The sequence below is a fragment of the Pinus tabuliformis genome, chromosome X (genome assembly GCF_031772625.1).
Source record: "Pinus tabuliformis cultivar Carrire ecotype Pingquan chromosome X, CPIR1, whole genome shotgun sequence".
In the NCBI taxonomy this organism is placed as follows: domain Eukaryota; kingdom Viridiplantae; phylum Streptophyta; class Pinopsida; order Pinales; family Pinaceae; genus Pinus; species Pinus tabuliformis.
In genome coordinates, this window is record NC_142308.1 from 790,730,056 (window position 1) to 790,752,019 (window position 21,964).

The following is a 21,964-nucleotide window of genomic DNA, read 5'->3' on the forward strand; positions in this document are numbered from 1 at the left end:
TCTGAAAAGGCGCAGCGTTACATTTTCTACTCAAATTTGTTGATGACCAATGGAGAGACGGAAACTGTAGCTGTAAATCCCTTGGAGTCGCAATTGAAAACAAAAATAGGCCATCTGTTCCTATTTCTCTGCTATGATAGATATTCACGTTTTAAATCTGGGCGTTTCGGTCTTTGACTGTTTCACTTTCTTTTCGCTTTTAATAAAAATGGTTTTGAATTCCGCCAATTCCCGTTGCAATTGCTCCTTGTATAGAAATAGAAGGAAAGGCAGAAATATCCACATCAGACTTCTCATCTCTTGATTCGTCAACCACGAACTTTCCAGCAGATTGTTTTAATACGCCCTTCACCTCTGAATTCCTAGATGTAACGTTCTGAGAATCCTTCGAATAACTAGAACCTGAAGGAAAAGATATTCTAGAATTGCTGCTCTTCATTCTTCCCTTTGTTTCCTGATCTATTTACAGGAGGGCCTGCCGAACCTATCGTTGGGCTGCTAATATTTCTTTGCTATTTCTACTGGCTTGAAAGAATTCTCCCTGGAGAAAGGCCTTGGTGTAGAATTGTTATATGCTGGCAATGATGTAATAACACTGTCAGACTTTCCTTGCTTCAGGCATCTTGAATGAGCCATCTCTAGAGAATGAAGGTCTCACTTGAACTCTTTATTTGTGGCAGAACTCCACATCCATCAGCTTTAATTGTTTTGTGAGTTTTCAATGAGTTATTTCGTTGAAGTCATCAAAACCACAAAGATGAATGGCCCCTACTGGCACAGAAAGTCAAATTTCAATAACCATTTCGGGCAATTGTTGAAATATGCAGAGCTGTTGATCAGAAAACAGGCAGTTTTTGAAATATGCAAAGCTGTTGATCAAAAAACAGACACTGTAGATCAACAACTCGTGCATAAACTATATGATGCCAAGAAAGCATCTGCAATAATATCAAGTTAAATCGTTTTTTCTATGATTAAATCGAGCAATAATGCAAGTGATATTGTCAGCACTGCCTTTTGCACAGGCAGTTTCAGTCAATTTCCTGGCAGCAGCTTTTGGATCTTCAATTTATTTAACAAGTGAAACTGCATCCTCATTTGAAATTGCATCCCATAGGCCATTACTTGCTATAACCAGAAATTCCACATCATCTTAATGATTTTTTTCCCAAATTTCAGGTTCTGCAACAACAAAGCGTTTCAGTAAACGGTTACCAAATGCACGAGATACAGCCAGCACACCTCTGACCCTCCATGTTCTAGCGCACATAACATTCCCTCTAGCTTGCTCAATGCGCTGGCATTCATCACTTCTATTTGGATTGTGATCCTCAGAAAGAGGGATGGCTTCGCCAGCTTTTAGAATCACTGCTCGTGAGTCTCCCACATTAGCAACATAAAAGTGATCCCCTACTAACACTGCAGTTGAAGTTGTCGAACCATCATCTCTGTAAATACTAGTTTCAGCCTTTAAGAATTCAGAATCAGTTTGCTGATAGGTTTCAGATAAAGCCAGCTTGGTGTCTGTTGCAAATTGGGGATGATTTATCAAATTCTCAAAAAGGTGTTGCTTCAAATATTCAGCAGCACGGTAGCACGAGAACCACCGTGGCCATCAAAAACACCAAATAAGCCAACCAAACTGCATCCAAAGGTAATTCGCCTATCTTCACTGGAAAATCTGCGCAAGTTATGGGCAATTTGGAGAAATTTTAAGCAAGTTCAGGCTTTCAGGCATATGCGCCGCACTGCCTACCCAATGCGTCGCACCGTCCCAGTGCGCCACACCCGTGTTAATTGGCACTGTGCGTTCGCTCCCAGTGCACCACGCCACACCAGTGCGCCACGCTAGTCGGCCAATGCGCCGCGCCTAATTTTTTGGCCAATTTTTCTCCAATTTCACTTGCTTACCCCCAAACACACCTTGGCTTTGATTTTTCTAAGCTTTACACATTTGGAGACTTGATTTTTACATAAGCTTTTCAAATTAAATGTTACGAGATAATGTTTTGCAAATGACCTTATTTCAAACTTTGTTTTTGTACCTTTTCCCTTCTTTTCAGCTTTACAATGCACTAAATGACCAGAGCTTTGCTTGTTTTGCAGGTGATGGATGGCATGGTGTTCGGCAAAGGGTGACCAGAGTCTGCATTTGAAGTAATTCATGGCGGAGGACTTTAAAAATACATACTTATTACAAACAATTAATTTGACAATTTCCTCTTCAAAACAGAGTTTTGAAGAGGAATCAACCTTGAGCATTATTGATGATGAAAACCTCGAAATGAAAAACTTATTAAACCTCCCTCTGGCCTGCTGGCATAATTGGGCACTTTGAGGCCTAAATCAACTAAATCCTAGACCTAGAAAGACTTAAAAATATTATAACAACTCTTTGCTAACAAGAGGCCAAAACAGGACTACAAATGATCTTAAAATTGACCTGAGCCAGCAGGATAAGACATAAGGGGAAATGACTGACAAGACCCTTCGGTCAGATCATGGCATGCCCCTAGCGGAATGCAACTGAATGAAATGAATGAGACACCTAAAAATGAAATGCAAAAGAGAACTTTTGATCGCTGACGGAGGGCTGACAGACTGACTCTAACACATTGTATGATCATTGGTTGCTGATGGGTTCATCCAAATTCTGTGAACTGTTGGTGTAGTTTTGAATTATTTTTTTTCCATTTTTTACTTCCTTTCGTAGAGCAACTATTTTAGCTTCCAATGCTTCTCTTTCCTTGTTATTTTCCTTTAATTATTTCCTGAGAGATTCTTCAATTCACATGTATTCTTCAACCTTGATTTTAAAGTTAAGGACCTATTCTCTTTCTGTCTTCAATTCATCTTCAAAAGTGTTAATGGGCCTCTTTTTCTCTTTGATAACCCTGATTACTTTGTTTTGAAATTTGAATTTAGTAATTTCTTCTTCTTCATCGGGTACCTCTTGTTTATTGTGCTTTGCCATAAATAATACTCTTCCGTTGAATTCTTCTTCGTTACCACTATCTTCTTCAGATGAGTAACTATATTCTTTGGAGAAGAAACTTTTCTTAAACCATTTCTTCTTGCCTTTCTTGTTGAACATCTTAGGACTTTTCTTCCCTTTCGTAACACCCTCATTTTTGTGAGCACATTTGGCTGCAAAATGCCCAACCTCACCACAATCAAAACATATTAATGGAATTTTACCTTTGAATTTTCCTGTACCTATTCTCATTTTCCGCATGAAGTAGGAAAACTATTTATATGACAATTGTTCTTCATCTTCTTCCTTTTCCTCATCCTTACAATTGCAAGTTTTTGCTTTCGGAGTCTGCTTGTCCTTACTATTCTTCTTGTATGCAGAAAATGTTGTTTCTAAGTGAGATGTACCATCCTCTTCTTCAATCCTCATTTCATATTCCGTAAGAATTCCATGCAATTCATCTATGTTGTGATTGGTCAAATTCGATCTATCTTCTAAGACAAATATCTTAGGGTTAAATCTTGCTAGCAAGGCTCTAAGGATCTTTTGGACAATAAATTTTTTTTCAACAAGTTCTCACAAACCTTCCAATGTATTTATTGTTTCATCAACACACTGAAAGTATCCAACAATATCTCCATCTTCCCTCATTTTGAGTTGCTCAAAATTTTCCCTGAAAATTTGAAGCTTTGCTTCTTTCACCTTTGAGTCACTTGCATATATATTTTCAAGCTTGCCCCATACCTCTTTAGCAGTTTTGCAACTCAATACCTTAAGACAAACAGATTTGATAAGCCCACTGATAATAAAATCTTTATCCTTTGCATCATATACCATATTTTTCTTACCTTGTTCATCCTGGGTCAGTGTGAAGACTTTGTCAACGATTTCCCATACTTCGTATCCTTACCCCAGCAAAGGAACTTGCATTCTTCAACTCCAAAGTGCATAGTTATTTCCATTGAACAAAGGAACTATATTATTAGTATACTCCATGATCTCCTTCCAGTTGTTAGACTACTATTGAAGGAACCAAACTCTAATACCAATTGTTGGAAATACTAAGAGGGGGAGTGAATCAGTATTCCTTAGCAATTAGCACTTTTAAATGTTTTCAGAGGATTAGTTAATCTTCAATTATTATTAATGTTTATGCAATAATAACAGTAAATAAAATAACACAGTAGGCACAAAAAATTTAGGTGGAAAACCCCGTCCGGGTCAAAAACCACCGAACGCTTTTCTAATAAATTATTTAACCTTCAGCCCCAACTGAAATGAAAGCAACAACTTCCTAGAATTATAGAAAAACATTCTTCTCCAGCTCCCACTAGAAGGACGACCCAACGCCCTGGTTTCTTCAGTAATCAATTGAATGGATGCCCCAAAACCCTAGCAAGCCACAACTCGCCCTAGCACCACCCTACCACCCTGAAGTGTTCACAGGCTCCAACCTGCAGGCGACTTCAAACACCTACCTATCACCTCCCTTCCACCCTATAATGACTGAAAGAAGACAAGACTGTGGATTCCCAAACCAGGGACAACAATCCACGATTTAATAAGTACAATGATTTTTGTGTACTTGACCAAATATCCAATCACTCTATGACCTGCAACTCAACCATGACATCATCCGAACAGTGATTCCTATACCTCTCAACCCTGCCTCTTTGACTCTAGGCAGAATAACTCTTTCACAAATGACTCTTTTATAATGCTTACAATGATGGCTCTTTTACGAATGACTCTTTTACAACTTTACAATGATGACTCTTTTACAAATGACTTTTTTACAACTTTACAATGATGACTCTTGGCCTTGATACTTCTTCACAATATACAGATGGTTGTCATATCTTCAAAGGATGTCCCGCTAACTCTTGGCCTTGATAATTCTTCATAATATGCAGATGGTTGTCATGTCTTTAAATGATGTCTCGCTGCAATGCTTCCTTTGATGCTTCTCTTGAATTCTTTCTTGATATTGTACTTGAATCTTCTTCTACGTGCATGTAAAATTTGCCCGGCGAAACCAATCCCAAAACAAAACAATATACCCTTCAACTAAACTCTCCCTGCAAAACACATGTAAGTGTGTAATAATGAATATATAAAAATTAAAAATACAATGCTTACTTAAAGTGTGATTTTCACTTTTGTTGTTGACTTGTTGCAGCAATAGACAAAGACTCCCACTCTTGATATAGGTCTTGACTTTATGCAAGACTATATCCAAAACTGACCTAAAGATATATACAATAAAAATAGATGACATACCCTAGACTTGTGATGGACCAAGTTCTAAGTAAAAGAAAATACCATTCTAAAAACTATCACAAGACAAGTAACATGAACTTACAACATTGTATAGATTTAGCAGACTTGGTGTACCATCAAGTATATGTATCATCAAAGTGTAGTATCAAGAATAGGACATCTAAAAAGCTAACTGTGACATATAGAGACATAGAGATATAGCTGAGACCCTGTATATAATTAAGTTGTCCTGTGAAAACATATGTTAGAGATGATACTAAGAATTAAAATTTAAACACTAATCATACGTACCTTTTTGTAAAAGACTTACCCTTGATTGTTGATGTGGGGTCCTTACTACTATGATCATTGAATGCATCCTCTTTATTCCCTTCTAGGACCTCGATATTGAATCGATTGTATCTATTTAATTTCGGATCTTTGAGTCCTCTTTCTAACCCCATAAGTCTCATCAATATTGGATTCTTCAAGAAAGCATTATGCCCAACCTCTTATGATGACTTGATTATAGACTTGTTCAGTAGAGTGAACTTGTACAAAGTGCCATGTGTCATTTTTGTGATCTTCAAACCTGAAAATAATACAAACACAACTACAATACATCCTATTTTTGTCTCTATTTACAACATTTGAATCCAATGCTCAGAGAGAAAGTTATGACGATTTTCCCAACATCGCATGTTTGACATGGAATTCGAGATCCAGCAAAAACCTTACCTTCCTCAGATCCTATCTCCGAAAATATAGCAAAATAAGATCTAACATTTTTTCACGAGGTTCATCATGACTTTGGCACTCATGGGTTTTAATTTCAGCTTTTGAAGCTTCACATAACAAAAGTTATAGCAAAAATTTCACAATGACCTATTATAAGCAACAAAATCCCTACTAGAGGAGTATATGAGGGTCACTATTTATATGAATGTCTTGAGTTGAGAGGGTCCTCAACAAGTGAACATTGGAGGGATATTCGAAGGAAAAAAAAAAAAAAACATCATTAATTGTTGACTATTCAATGACCACAACCAATTATGAGTGCCATTCCACAACCCCATAGGGTTTTAGCTCACTAACTGGGGTTACTAACTTCAAACACGAATATCTCTCGAACCATGAAGAATTACGTGGCGTGCCATATATCAACGGAAACCTATCGACAAGTAGAATCCGTATAGAATATCCTTGACTCATAATAGAGTAATTTTTCAAGTCAAAATTCCCATGCAAGAATGGGGTATCCCTTGGTGCTGCTTAGGCTGACATCAATGACAACCACTGATCAAAAATCTCCCCCTTTGGCATTGATGGAAACAAAATTTGTAGAAATTTTGAATAATATGACACTTATTCATAGAGATTATCCCGATTATACACTATTGTGGAATACATGCATAATACATAACCTCCTCTACGTTGATCATCAATTTTGCGGAATTAAAACAATGAAACATCAATCACATGCACACATTAACACAGTATGTAACCCGGGGAAAGCATACAGCTGAAAATCCCACACTATCTGTATATTATAATGATTGAGAACATGTAACAATACATAGTACAATACTCCTCACAAGTACTCAGTACTATCTCCACCTGTTACACACAAAACTAGCTCAGATCTGAATCAATCACAGGTTCAAATCTCCTCCGCTGCTTGCCTTCCTCCACTGCGCAATCCTACATGAGGATAATGATGAATGGCTGAAGAAAACTCGTATTTCCTTGGTTGAACCACGCAATCCTCATTGGAAATACTCAATCCATGCATGTGCAAAATCTCATGCACAACTATAGTCACAACTGATAGCAATCTCAACCTCTAACACCTGTCTCCACTGAACTGCCCATGCATTGAGTTAACTGATGTATTCTTTAGTTGCTTTATGAGTTAATAATTAGTGAATTAATTAACAATTGATTCACATCACTCATCACTAGTGTATTTGCAGTTAAACTAAATACAACTAGTTCAACAAAGTCAAACTGAACACAACTCCATCAACTCCTCAATCAACTCCACCAAAAATCCTCAAATGAGAAAGATCATGCTTCTTACCAGAATAAGCCTCCTCGGATCTACTCATGCCAAGTATCCTGTGAGGACAACGGTTCTGCACATATACTGTAGTATTGCATGCTTTCGCCCACAAGTGAAGGGGTAGACCCTGATCATGCAACATCACCCGTGCAGCACCCACGATCGTTCTATTCTTCCGCTCAGCAACCCCGTTCTGCTGTGGGTCATGGGGAGCTATGAGCTCTCTTCGAATCCCTTCTGCACTACAAAATCTCAACTAACGCACAAGAAAAGCGTATTTCCTTTTGACAGCTGCATGTGCCACATCTATAGCTCAAACTGAAGTGCTCCAAGAGGATAAGATAATGTTTATAGTCCAAATATTATTATGAGCTAATAATATTCGACTGTTCTATTTTTAGCTTGGCAGTCTAAAAATAGAAACTGCCCATATGTCTAAAAATAGAAGTCCATCTATTTTTACCAACATGACCAATCATCCACAAATAGCATCCTGCAACTCATAGACCATGATCCATATGTCTAAAAATAGACTTTGCGCCAAAAATAGCCTGCGGGCCCACTTAGTGAAGGCGAATCCATTCCACTAAGCTCCATCATCTTGTTGCATTTTCAACACTCCCTCTCAACAAGATATTGATAATTCGCAACCCCTATCCTGCAACTTTGGAATGTTCTGCATGCAACACATTTGCCCGGTCCACTTGCTCCAACAACACTTGGAACAAAAACACTCCCAACTGACCACTCTGTTGGGCTAGGAACATACTCTGATGTTGAAGCTCTACCTGCTGCTGACAAGTGCTCCCTCTCTAATATCTGCACTACTTCAACATCTCCATGCATCTCACACCATTGCACACTTCTCTGTGCCACCTAGCACTATGCAAAACACTTGTGCCTCTCGCATTGCTACAGCCTGCTAGCTATGCGCTGTCCTGGGATTCCCTACACTGTCACTCTCTCTGCTGCTCCATCCGCATCTGTCTCTACCCAATCAGTCAGTTCTTGTGGCTCCCGTAGCAAGGTCTCATCCAAGAGGTTGGGTACCTCAAGGATCCTGCCCCTCCTCCTTGGGACGATCAATCCACATCACCCCAGCTCCTACCTGGAGGTATGGTTGCATGTGATCCCTCAGCCCACCTGGCTCAAAGTTTCCCCCTTCTGGAGGTCTCTGCATGAGTAGATTTCTCTACTCGATCTCCTCTCAGCGTCCCTTGTTGTGGCTGCTCCACAACCTCCTGAAGCTGCTGCACCAATCGTGGCTCCTCCACAATCGTCTGAGACTTCTTCTAGCTCTGCATGTTGAGAGGTAATATACGCTCCCTCTCAACCACCAAGTCTCCATCGGTTGCCTCGCTGCTCAAGTCTTTGCATGCATCTTGAACCTCAAGAGCATACAGGTTCTTGACCCATGAATTAATCTACTTCACCTGTCTAGTGATGATGTATCTAAGGAAAACCTTTCCCTTACTGAAGACTACACCATAGCCTCTGTCTTCCAGCATCGCGATCGACACCAAGTTTCTCTTCAGTCCTGGTACATACTTGACATCGGTCAAGGTAAGGCGAGCTCCATGCTCCCTTTGAAAAATAACCGTGCCTACACCTAAGACACTATACTTCTCATCATTACCCATCACTATGAGTATCTGGAGATCTTTCTCCTCCAAAGTACTAAACAGACTCTTGTCACCGGTCATGTGGAAAGAAGCTCCACTGTCAAGAAACCAACCACTTCCCACCATGGATGACACCATGCATGCGAAGAGTGTAAAATCCAACTCAAACTGTGAAGCAAGTGCCTCACCTTCAGATCCTTCCCCGAATCCCTTCTTGGATTTCTTCTTTGGGCAATTAGTAGCATAATGGCCCACCTCATGACAACGAAAGCATCTCACTTTCGATTTGTCAACTTTCTTCCCATCATTGGAAGAACTGGATTCGGAAAGAGAACCCTTCACCATCCCCTTCTTCACCTTACTCGCTAAGGCACAGTTCTCCTCATCATGCATGCATGAAGAACTATCTCTGGTGCTCCGTCTGATCTCCTCTTGCACAAGATCAGACCAAAGTCTCTCCCATCCTAGCAATTTCTCCCGACCATTGACAGAGTCCATATAGGAATGCCAACTCTTTGGAACCAAGGAGAGCCAAGCTCACCAAGTCCTCATCATCAACAGTCACCCCCACACTTCCCAGCTCATCTCGGCATTGGGTGAACTTCGTGAGATACCTCGGCATATTGTCTCCATTCTCACACTTAATGTTTCTGAGTTTATCCTTGAGCGCCAACTTCCTCTGGTCGCTCTTGCTTTGGAATAAATCTGTCAACGCTTTCCACATCAAGTATGGAGAAGCCTTTTCATGCAGGCTGGACACTATGTGATCCTTCACGCCCTCCAACAGAATCCTTCGACACTTTGTTGTCTTCTTTTGCCAGGCCTCAACGTGAGTAGCATCAGTAGGCTTTGGGACCTCAGCCTCTATGAACTCCTTCAGCCCATTGTCATCTAACACCGCCTTCATCCTGTCTTTCCATGCAATATAGTTCGAGTTGCCTTCAAGAGCATACTCCAATCGCAATCTGTTGAAAGACATTTCAACTTTGACACCAAGAAAACACTGCTGCAAATTCAAAATCCACCAGCTCAAAACTCAACCACTTCTAATCTAAAATTCGTGAGAACAAAGTATTTCTCGTACATAGATTGACTGTATGGGCTTCTACCGGATATCTCACCTTCCAAAATAAGGATGAATCTAGAGGCTACCTAGTCCGATTACAGACTCTGCCTGAGAAATAAAATGTAAACACTTTCTGAATAATAGATCTGATGATCAACAGCTCCGATACCATGTAGAAATTTTGAATAATATGACACTTATTCACAGAGATTATCCCGATTATACACTATTTCGGAATACATGCATAATACATAACCTCCTCTACGTTGATCATCAATTTTGCGGAATTAAAAACAATGAAACATCAATCGCATGCACACATTAACACAGTATGTAACCCGGGGAAAGCATACAGCTGAAAACCCCACACTATCTGTATATTATAATGATTGAGAACATGTAACAATACATAGTACAATACTCCTCACAAGTACTCAGTACTATCTCCACCTGTTACACACAAAAATAGCTCATATCTGAATCAATCACAGGTTTAAATATCCTCCGCTGCTTTCCTACCTCCACTGCGCAATCCTACATGAGGATAGTGATGAATGGCTGAAGCAAACTCGTATTTCCTTGGTTGAACCACACAATACTCATTGGCAATACTCAATCCATGCATGTGCAAAATCTCATGCACAACTATAGTCACAACTGATAGCAATCTCAACCCCTAACACATGTCTCCACTGAACTGTCCATGCACTAAGTTAACAGATGTATTCTTTAGTTGCTTTATGAGTTAATAATTAGTGAATTAATTAACAATTAATTCACATCACTCATCACTAGTGTATTTGCAGTTAAACTAAATACAACTAGTTCAACCAAGTCAAACTGAACACAACTTCATCAACTCCTCAATCAACTCCACGATAATGATTAGGCTTCTTACCAGAATAATCCTCCTCGGGTGTACTCATGCCAAGTACCCTGTGAGGACAACGGTTCTGCACATATACTGCAGTATTGCATGCTTTCGCCCACAAGTGAAGGGGTAGGCCCTGATCATGCAACATCGCCCATGCAGCACCCACAATCGTTCTGTTCTTCCGCTCAGCAACCCCGTTCTGTTGTGGGTTATGGGGAGCTATGAGCTCTCTTCGAATCCCTTTTGCACTGCAAAAGCTCAACTGAACCACAAGAAAATCATATTTCCTTTTGATAGTTGCATGTGCCACATCTGTAGCTCAAATTGAAGTGCTCCAAGAGGATAAGATAATGTTTATAGTCCAAATATTATTATGAGCTAATAATATTCGACTGTTCTATTTTTAGCCTGGCAGTCTAAAAATAGAAACCGCCCATATGTCTAAAAATAGAAGTCCATCTATTTTTACCAACATGACCAATCATCCACAAATAGCATCCTGCAACTCATAGACCATGATCCATATGTCTAAAAATAGACATAGTCTAAAAATAGACTTTGTGCCAAAAATAGCCTGCAGGCCCACTTAGTGAAGGCGACTCCTTTCCACTAAGCTCCATCATCTTGTTGCATTTTCAACAAAATTAATCCCCTTGCGATCATGACACCTCTTCCTACTGCCTTCGCCCCCTTTGTCGTCAATGGCAAAGGATAACTCCCCCTGACAAACTGTCATCATGCAGACCTGTACACACCTCCACTCCCGCTTTCTACTTAGTTAGATAAGAGAAATATTCTAATGAGAACTTGGGAGAATCCCAATCTTTTGGTGAAGATCTCAAATGCTTCACGAGGTAATGGTTTGGTAAAGATGTCAGCGATTTTTTCCTTTGTGCCAACATATTCAAGCTTGATATTCTTTTCGGCGACCTGCTCTCTAACGAAATGATATTTGATCGGAATGTGCTTTGCTTTTTAATGCATAGCAAGATTTTTGGAGATACTAATGGAACTAGTGTTATTGTAGAAGATGGGAATAGGCTCATCAAACTTAACTTGAAGACCTTGCAAGGTTTTCTTCATCTAGAGAACTTGAGTACAACAAGTTGTTGCCTCGATGTATTCTGCTTCCACTGTGGATAACAAGATTGAAGACTGGTTTTTACTTAACCATGAGACAAGGCAACCACCCAAATAGAATGTTGCTTCACTGGTACTCTTACGATCACCAACACTTCCTGCCCAATCTGCATATGTAAAAGCTTGGATAACCAAACCATTTTAGACCATATTCTGTTGTACCCTTAAGGTATCGAAGAATTATTTTTTTGCCAATAATATCAGATTCTTTTGGTGCTGCTTGGAATCATCCTACTTGTCCAACTACCTACATCACATCTGGTAAGGAGATTCTCACATATAGGAGACTACCAATCATGAATCTATACAACCTTTGGTCCACATTCATTGATGAATATTATTGTAAACTATTACCATGGGGGTAAGGATAGGCTTGAAATATTTCATCTTGAATTTCTTGAGCATTTCCTTGATGTACTTGATTTGGTATATGAATATTCATTTATCCTGTTGAGATATCTCGATAATCGTTAGATTTTCTTGATCCACTTTCACATAGAGATTGCTTGTCAGTGCTTCCTTTCTTGAATATGTTATACTTCAACTATTCTTCTCCCCATGAACATGTAATGCAACTACCATCTTGTTCAAACTACCTGTCTGTCAATTGTAGACTTGTTTCATATATTGTTGCATAGACTCCTCATCTTCAAATTTCTAGGAGTCAATAGCTAAATTATTCAGAATAGTGTGTCATTTAACAGATCGTCTTGACTCAAGTCATTAACCAAAGCAATTTTTTATTCCTCACAATCTGTTACGAATCATGAAAGCATAAATTTTGGGACCTTATTTCCTTCTTTCTTTTCTTTCTCATCTTGTACTTGTTCATCTTGTACCTCTAGTTACGAGCTATGTGTCCATAGTTATGACATTTGTAAGATTCGATGTTATTCATAGAATATTTCGTTTGGTGTCTATCTCGTGATCCAGCAAATTTTCTAGGGCTTTGCCGATAACAGTTATACATTTCTAGAACTTCACAATCCCTAACCATATGTCCAAAATTGTTACATTTGTAACATTCAACATCATCTCTCAAATGATCAAATTTTTTGATATTATCCTGAATTCTGGAATATCCATTTCTGAAGGATCTCGTGGAATTATATTCATTCCAAACATGCATGTGACATTCTGCACCTCTGTGTCCAAACCTTCCACATGAATAACAATGACCATAAAATATAGGTTAGTACATGGGAGGAAATATTCTTCGAGAAGTTCTTCCTACGAATCTTGATCTTTTGATTTAGCTCAGAGATCTATTTGCTTGGTAGATTTTGTATATCCATCTTCTTTAATTGTCATAGAAGGAGTCAACTTCTTTTTGAATTTTTCTTTGTAACCAAGACCAGTCTTGTTGTTGTATGATCATTGGTTGTTGATGAGTTCATCCAAATTCTTTGAATTGTTGGCATAGTTTTGAAAAGTTTTTCCATATTTTACTTCCTTTCATAGAGCAACTATTTCAATTTCCAATTCTTCTCTTTCCTTGTTGTTGTCCTTTAATTCTTTCCTTAGAGATTCTTCAATTCGCTTGTATTCTTCAACCTTGATTTTAAGGTTGAGGGCTTGTTCTCTTTATGTCTTCAATTCATCTTCAAGAGTGTTAACATGCTTCTTTTTGGCCTTGAGCTCTTTGATAACCCTAATTACTTCATTTTAAAATTCGACTTCAGTCATTTCTTCTTCTTCGTCTCCTTCTTCATCGGGTAACTCTTGTTTATTGTGCTTGGCCATAAATAATACTCTTCCATTGAATTCTTCTTCGTTATCACTATCTTCTTCGGATGAGGAACTATCTTCTTTGGAGAAGAAACTTTTCTTAAACCATTTCTTCTTGCCTTGCTTATTGAACTTCTTAGGACTTTTCTTTCCTTTCGTAACACCCTCATTTTTCTGAGGACATTTGGACGCAAAATGACCAACCTCACCACAATCAAAACATATTAATGGAACTTTACCTTTGAATTTTCTTGTACCTGTTCTCATTTTCCACGTGAAGTAGGAAAATTATTTATCTGAGAAATCTTCTTCATGTTCTTCCTTTTCCTCATCCTTACAATTGCATGTTTTTTCTTTCAAAGTCTGCTTGTCCTTTCTATTCTTCTTGGATGTGGAAAATGTTGTTTCTAAATGAGATGTGTCATCCTCTTCTTCAATCCTCATTTCATATTTCATAAGAATTCCATGCAATTCATCTATGTTGAGATTGGTCAGATTCGATCTTTCTTCCAAGACAGATACCTTAGGGTTAAATCTTGTTGGCAAGGTTCTGAGGATCTTTCAGACAACAATTTCCGTTTCAACAAGCTCTCCCAAACCTTCCAATGTATTTGTTGTTTCATCAACATGCTGAAAGTATGCAACAATATCTTCATCTTCCCTCCTTTTGATTTGCTCAAATTTTCCCTGAAAATTTAGAGCTTCGCTTCTTTCACCTTTGAGTCACCTGCATATATATTTTCGAGCTTTCCCCATACCTATTTAGCAATTTTTCAACTCAATACCTTAAGATAAATAGATTCGATAAGACCATTGATAATAAGATCTTTAGCCTTTGCATCATATACAATATTTTTCTTGCCTTGTTCATCCTGGGTCGGTGTGAAGCTTTTTTCAACAATTTCCCATACTATGTATCCTTGCAGCAGCAAATGAACCTACATTCTTCCACTTCAAAGTGCATAGTAATTTCCATTGAACAAAGGAACTCTATTCTTAGTATACTCCATCATCTCATTCTAATTTTTAGACTACTATTGAAGGAACCAAACTCTGATACCAATTGTTGGAAATACTAAGAGGGGGGGGTGAATCAGTATTCCTTAGCAATTAGCACTTTTAAATCTTTTCAGAGCATTAGTTAATCTTCAATTATTATTAATGTTTATGTAGTAATACCAGTAAATAAAAGAACACAACAGGCACAATAATTTAGGTGGAAAACCCCCTCTACGTCAAAAACCATCGAACACTTTTCTAATAAATTCTTTAATCTTCAGCCCCAACTGAAATAAAAGCAACAACTTCCTAGAATTCTAGAAAATCATTCTTCTCCGGCTCCCACTTGAAGGACACCCCAACGCCCCGGTTTCTTCAATAATCAACTGAATGGATGCCCCAACACTCTAGCAAGCCTCAACTCACCCTAGCACCACCCTACCACCCTGAAGTGTTCACAAGCTCCAACCTATAGGCGACTTCATACACTTGTCTAGCACCTCCCTTCCACCCTATAATGATTGAAAGAAGACAAGATTGTGTATTCCCAAACCAGGGACAACAATCCACAACATAATAAGATGTACAATGATTTTCGTTTACTTGAACAAATACCCAATCACTCTATGACCTGCAACTCAACCATGACATCATCCCAATAGTGACTCATATACCTCCCAACACTACCTCTTTGACTCTAGGCAGAATGACTCTTTCACAAATGACTCCTTTACAATATTTACAATGATGATTCCTTTACAAATGACTCTTTTACAACTTTACAATGATGACTCTTTTACCAATGAATCTTTTACAACTTTACAATGATGACTCTTGGCCTTTATATTTCTTCACAATATACATATGGTTGTCATGTCTTCAGAGGATGTCCTGTTGACTCTTGGCCTTTATACTTCTTCACAATATGCAAATGGTTTTCATGTCTTCAAAGGATGTCTCACTACGATGCTTCCTTTGATACTTATTCTCTTGAATTCTTGCTTGATGTTGTACTTGAATCTTCTTTTACCTACATGAAAATTTTTCCCGATGAAACTAATCCCAAAACAAAACAAAATACCCCTCAACTTACCTCTTCTTGCAAAACACATGTAAGTGCACAATAATGAATAAATACAAATTAAAATTGCAATGTGTACCTGAAGTGTGCTTGTCACTTTTGTTGTTGACTTGTTGCAGCAGTAGACAAAGACTCCCACTCTTGACATAGGCCTAGACTCTATGCAAGACTATATCCAAAACTGACCTAAAGATATATACAATAAAAAATGATGATAGACCCTAGACTTGTGATGGATCAAGTTCTAAGTACAACAAAAAAGAGAATTCTATCAACTATCACAAGACAAGTAACATTAACATACAAAATCATATGGATTTATCAGACGTGATGTAGGATCAAGAATATGTAGCATCAAATGTGTAGTATCAAGAATAGGACATCTGAAAAACTAACTGTGACATATAGAGACATAGAGATATAACTGATACCATATTTATAATTACGTTGTCCTGCAAAAATATATGTCAAAGATAATACCCAAAATTAAAATGTAAACACTAATCATACATACCTTGTTGTAGGAGACTTACCCTTGATTGTTGATGTGTGGTCCTTACTGCAATGATCCTTGAATGTATGCTTTTTATTGCCTTCTAGGAGCGCGATATTAAATCTGTTGTATCTATGTAATTCTAGATCCTAAGGGTCTGAAATTTCATCCTTTGTTATCCCTCTAATTCCTCTTTCCAACCCCACAAGTTTGATCAATATTGGATTTTTCAAAAAAGAGATATGCCCAACATCCCATGATGACCTGATTATAGACTAGTTGAGTAGAGCGAATTTGTACAAAGTGCCACGTGTCATTGTTGCGACCTTTGTCCCTAAAAATGATACCCAACAAAATAAAGTCCATCCTCTTTATGTCACTATTTACAAATTTTGCCTCCAATTCTCAAATAGAAAGTTATGCCGATTTTCCAACATCATTTGTTTGACATAGAATTCGAGAGCCTGCAAAAACCCTACCTTCCTTAGATCATATCGCCGAAAATATAGTGAACCAAAATCTGAAAATTTGGTCACAAGAGTCATCAACATTTCGGATCAAATGGGTTTTAATTTAATCTTCTGAAGCTTCGCAAAACAAAATTTATAGAGAAACTTCCATGATGACTTGTTTGAAGCCACAAAATCCCTACTAGAGGAGGATATGAGTGTTACTATTTATATGAATGTCTTGAGTTGAGAGGGTCCTCAACAAGTGAAAATTGAAGGGGTTTTAGGAGAAAAAAAAACATTATTAATTATTGACTATTCAATGACCACAACCAATTACGAGTGCCATGTCACAACTCCATAGGGTTTTAGCCCACTAACTAGGGTTACTAAATTCAAATATGAATATCTCTCAAACCGTGAAGAATTACGTGGTGTGCCATATATCAACGGGAACATATCGGCGATTAGAATCCATATAGAAGATCATTGACTCAAAATAGATTAATTTGTTAAGTAAAAATTCCCATGCAATATTGGGGTAGCCCCTTTTGTTGCTTGGGTTGACATCAATGACAACCACTTATTAACATCCTATGTTTAGGCTTGAGAAAATCTTGAAGGAATCCAAATCAAAATCCATTCCTTTGAACCACTCCTCTCCACGTAAAGTAATCTCAGTGGCCTTACATATTTTTTGTGTTGAAACTAGAAATGTCAGGCTTCCCAACTTTTATTTTACACCATCAAAACCTTTAGCAAATTATTTAGTCAACTGCAAATGGTATCCCTGAATTCTTTCACAAAATCTCATACAGCCTACTTGCTCAAAAGATACCATGATGGTTGGGTCTGCATTAATAACCGAGATGTTGTGTGGTTCAAAAAGTACAATGGATCCTCCTTTATGTCTTTTTTCCTTTGGTGTTGACATAATTTCAATTTTTCATCAATGAATTTGGTAAGGTTATTAGGCAACAAATGGAAGCGTTCTTTGGTTTCCAAACCTTGTGAAAATGTTTAAAATATAGTCCAGCAATTATGTCAAGATTTACAACTATAGGCACTCTCAACTTATCCCTATAAAACTCAAAAAATTTATAATTGTTGACAAGTAATTTAACTAGGGATAGTCGCAGCGCAAAGGGTCAGAAACACAATGTAGAGGAAATTTTGGTTTTTAACGCATTTTTGAGCATAAATTTTGAGGGAAAATCTATGGTTTCAGTCTTGTTGAAGGTGTTGGACCTGCAAATATGTCAAGGGATCTCCCAAGTAAGAAGTCCCAACTAGACCTCAGGTCGTTTGGTGTAGGAGTCCCAGCAATGGGTAGTAAAGTCATGCCTTGACTACGATTGTGCATATACGTATGCAATATATCCTTGTCGGAAGCAAGTGTTTGACCTTGCAGCAAGTCAGGAGAGATGCATGGGGAGGTTCTAACACACAAATGGGGAAAAGAAGTGTATCCCTTAGAAGCCTATAATAGTACGCAGCCTAAAAGGAACACACGAGCTAAATGACATCACAAACTGGAAAGCAGAATAGTCGACAATCCAAAGTAATGTGTTAAACCAACAACACACTTCAATAAGATTCATACAATCACATACATAATAGTCCATACATCAATGCGTAAGTAAAACTACATACATTGCTAATGTAACCAAAGTAGTTGAACTACAATAACAACATATGCATGAAACATGTTGGCTCTGTTATATTATATAAAGTGAAAGTTCCATCCATACATACAACCATGACAACCAATAACCCCAATAGTGGAACGTTGCAATCAACACTTCTTGCTCCTCCAAAGAGATATGCTCGCTCTCCACTGTGGAGAAGCCAAGGCTTGTCACAATACTCTCTAAGCCTTCTCTAAGCGATGTCTAGCAAAATATTGGCTACCAAAAGCCTATTCTATGAGTTATGAGGTTATATTTATAACAAAGGGTGGGGTGACCCTTGACAGTCCCCTTTGTGACTCTTGGACTACCCTCATGACTCTCTACATTACATATGATTGTTTGTATTCCACTAGTGACACTTGGAATTTCACTTTACATCATGTTTTACAGAAATGATACATTTTCCACATATACCAATGTGGGACAAACTTGGCTTGAGTCAGACAGACAAGACAACACTAAGACTCAGACGGCTGTGGAAAGACCAGCTCATCAACCTTCTCTTTGTGATCCTCAATGACAAACTGATACCATGCTTGATAGTGTGCAATGGTGTTTGTGTACTATCTGATTAATTCCTTCTGGAAACAAACTCATGCATAGCTTAGTCTTGAGCATGGATGGACCGGCAATGTACATCCACATATTATTTGCGTTGACTAGAAAATCTGTGCTAGTGGTTGTGAGCATCCACTGATCGAAGTACGCATCGAGCTCCAGTCTGATTTGGTTCTTCTCTTTTGCCTCGGTGAGCGTACCAATCAACGGGGTGCCATACTTCCTCACCAAGACATCCAAACTTTTGTACAACTATGCATACGAAGCCTTGATACTAGTGATGAGCGATGAGAGTTCCTCATAGTTTTGGATCTGACTCTCAATGTGTTCTTCGTCCAACTCCACATGTGGCTTCATCATTTTGTGCAAGTGAAGCGGGGATCCCTTGTACCTCATTTTCCATGCTTGTAAATGATCAACTATGTTATGTATGTCTGCAAGTTTTCGCGCTATCTTGGTGCAGCGCTGCTGATGACCATGTAGGTGGACAACTTCCTTGTGCACGGTGACGAACCTGACATACAGTCTTCGTGTGACTATCTCAAGAGTTGATACTTCAGCAAGTATAGCCATCTTCATCTCTGCTCTGGCGGATACTGTTGAGTGTTCCTCTCTCTGCTTGTCTTCTTGCAATTCCTTAGCCATGCATTCATTTTCTGCTATCAAGAACCTAACACTCGAGCCGGTGGCTTAAACATAAGCCTTTGTAGCATCGGCTAAGGTAGTTGGATGTCTTCGTACATCTGACACAAGCGCCTGTTCTTCTAAGTGCGCAGGTGATGCATGCTCATCCAGGGTGCACACTCTATGTGCTTGTATAAATCTGTGTTGTGACTCATCAAAGTTTATGTTGTACATCTCTGTTCCGAGATGGTCCTCAAGGAGAATGGTATCCCCTTGTTCACTTGGGACTTTCTCTACTATTGGAGCTAGTGAAGCTTGTGGAGTGACCTCGATTTATAATGGCATGAGGTCAGTATCCTAATCCTAATCTGACTTCTCAACCTCCATGTATGTTTGTTCTACTATATGTTCATCCTATATAGAAAGTTCTTGTTCCTGGAGCTTCTCACCCTGTTCCTCATTTGCTGTTGGTTCATAGTCTTCAACCTGTATTAGTACATCTTGCACTATCTGTGCGCCTTTCACTTGCTCTTGTTCCTATTCCTTCTCATGTTGCACTTCTTTCTCTCTTTTGTGCAACTCTTTTTCTTCCCTAAGCTTTTGCGGTACTTCCAGCAACATCCTCTCAGTATCTTCGAGCCTTTGCTTCTCTCTCTTTCTTTGCGCTATCCTCTTGTCGCATTGTCGCCTCTTCGCATCTATCTCCAAAGCTACATTTTCCACAAGAGGATCTTCCTTAAAATTGTATCTTTGCTCCATCTCTATGCCTTCGACAATTTTCCTCTTGCCTTTGTCTTGCACAGGTTTGCTACTTACTATTGTTGTTGTTGTTGCTCCCTGTGGTGTTGCTACCTTGAGTGCTACTAGCCACTCCACTGCAATGTTGACTAGTTCATTGAGCCTAGAGGAGTTGTAACAATATCTCCATGGGTCTTCCTCTAGCCAATGACATGCCCCGTGGATCCAAGGGTAGTGCACTCTCACACAATGGTCCCTACATAAACCATGTGGATCATATGAGTTGAAACTCTTGGTTGCGAACTTAAACTTCTTTAAGTCTTCCACTTCGGCATCCACTTCTTTCAAATTCCCAACCATGTACAACCCAATTTGCATAGGAAGCGTAGGCCATGGTGCCTTCTTCTTCCTATGCAATCTGGTTGACAACCGTATCAATATGTGGTATGCAACCTCCTACATGACCAACTTGTCCGTGGCGAACCTCAGAAACACATGCGGAGCTTTCCCTGCGTTATACATCCTGATGAAGGTTCCCTCGGGTGAGGCATACCAATCTGCAATGTTAAGCAATGCCTCCATTGCTGCCTAGGACATGCAAGGTAGATCTTGTTCAAAGATCATCGTGCATATAGGGGTGATGAAATTGTCACATATTCTAGTCATAACTCCTCGGCAGCTGAAATATGAGAGAAACTTGCAATATATGTTCACAGAACTTTCTGAAGGTGTCCATGCCAAACCCATGACAGGAAACTGTTGATGGGCACAGATTTCATCAAGCAAGTATGCAGACATGAATAACTTTGCTTGTTGATCCTTGGGTGGACTCTGAGCATTGGACAGATGCACTTTCAACTGGAGAGCCAACATGTTGAACCAGTTGAATGGTTTTCCTTCATTTTCCAGCTGATACAACATAGCAACCCAAATTTGCGGGAAGGTTTTTGTACTCCCTTGGCCATACAAGTGGCATGCGAAGATGACCAAGAACTGATATGCCTTCCTGAGTGTCTTCGTCATGTATATTTGGTTGTGTTTCGTCTTGAACTTTTTCGGTGCCTTTACCCAATGCTTCAAGATATCTCTTGTGTTCATCCTGTCTTGGGAGTGTAAAATGGTGCATCCATCCTGCTCACTATGAACGGAAAATGATGTATCTCCAGATAATCCTTCGTCCTCAAGGAAGCAAGCCTTGCTCCACTGACACTGCTCAGTATCATTATCTCAGGATCAACGTGTGAGACAATCCAATGGATCACATCTGCATAAGGAAATATGGGAAACCTACATGCAACCTTATATAATCCTGACTTATGGAAGTTCACATAGACTTGTTTATCCTCTAGATTCTCCTCAAAGTTTCCTAAAAGGATGGTTTTGATGTCTTGCCATGCTATCTTGATATGCTTTTTGATGAACAGGTGTGTGTCTGTGTACATGGGCAAGCTCATTAATCCCTATTCAACCACTTCCCTGGTACTGCTCTTAACTCTGTCTTTTGAGCATGTTCTCTTGGAAGCCATTGTTCCTGTACTGATGAACACCTGTGATACCTAGAGACAGAGAAATACTCGTGGCAAGAAAATGTCAGTTGAAAACCAAA

The 21,964-nt window shown here is 38.9% G+C and overlaps 1 pseudogene; it reads right to left on the reverse strand.

The window, feature by feature from the left end:
• Nucleotides 1–949: 949 nt before the first annotated feature.
• Nucleotides 950–19,641, reverse strand: LOC149142202 (putative protein phosphatase 2C 52 pseudogene; annotated as a pseudogene).
• Between the last annotated feature and the right edge of the window lie 2,323 nt (nt 19,642–21,964).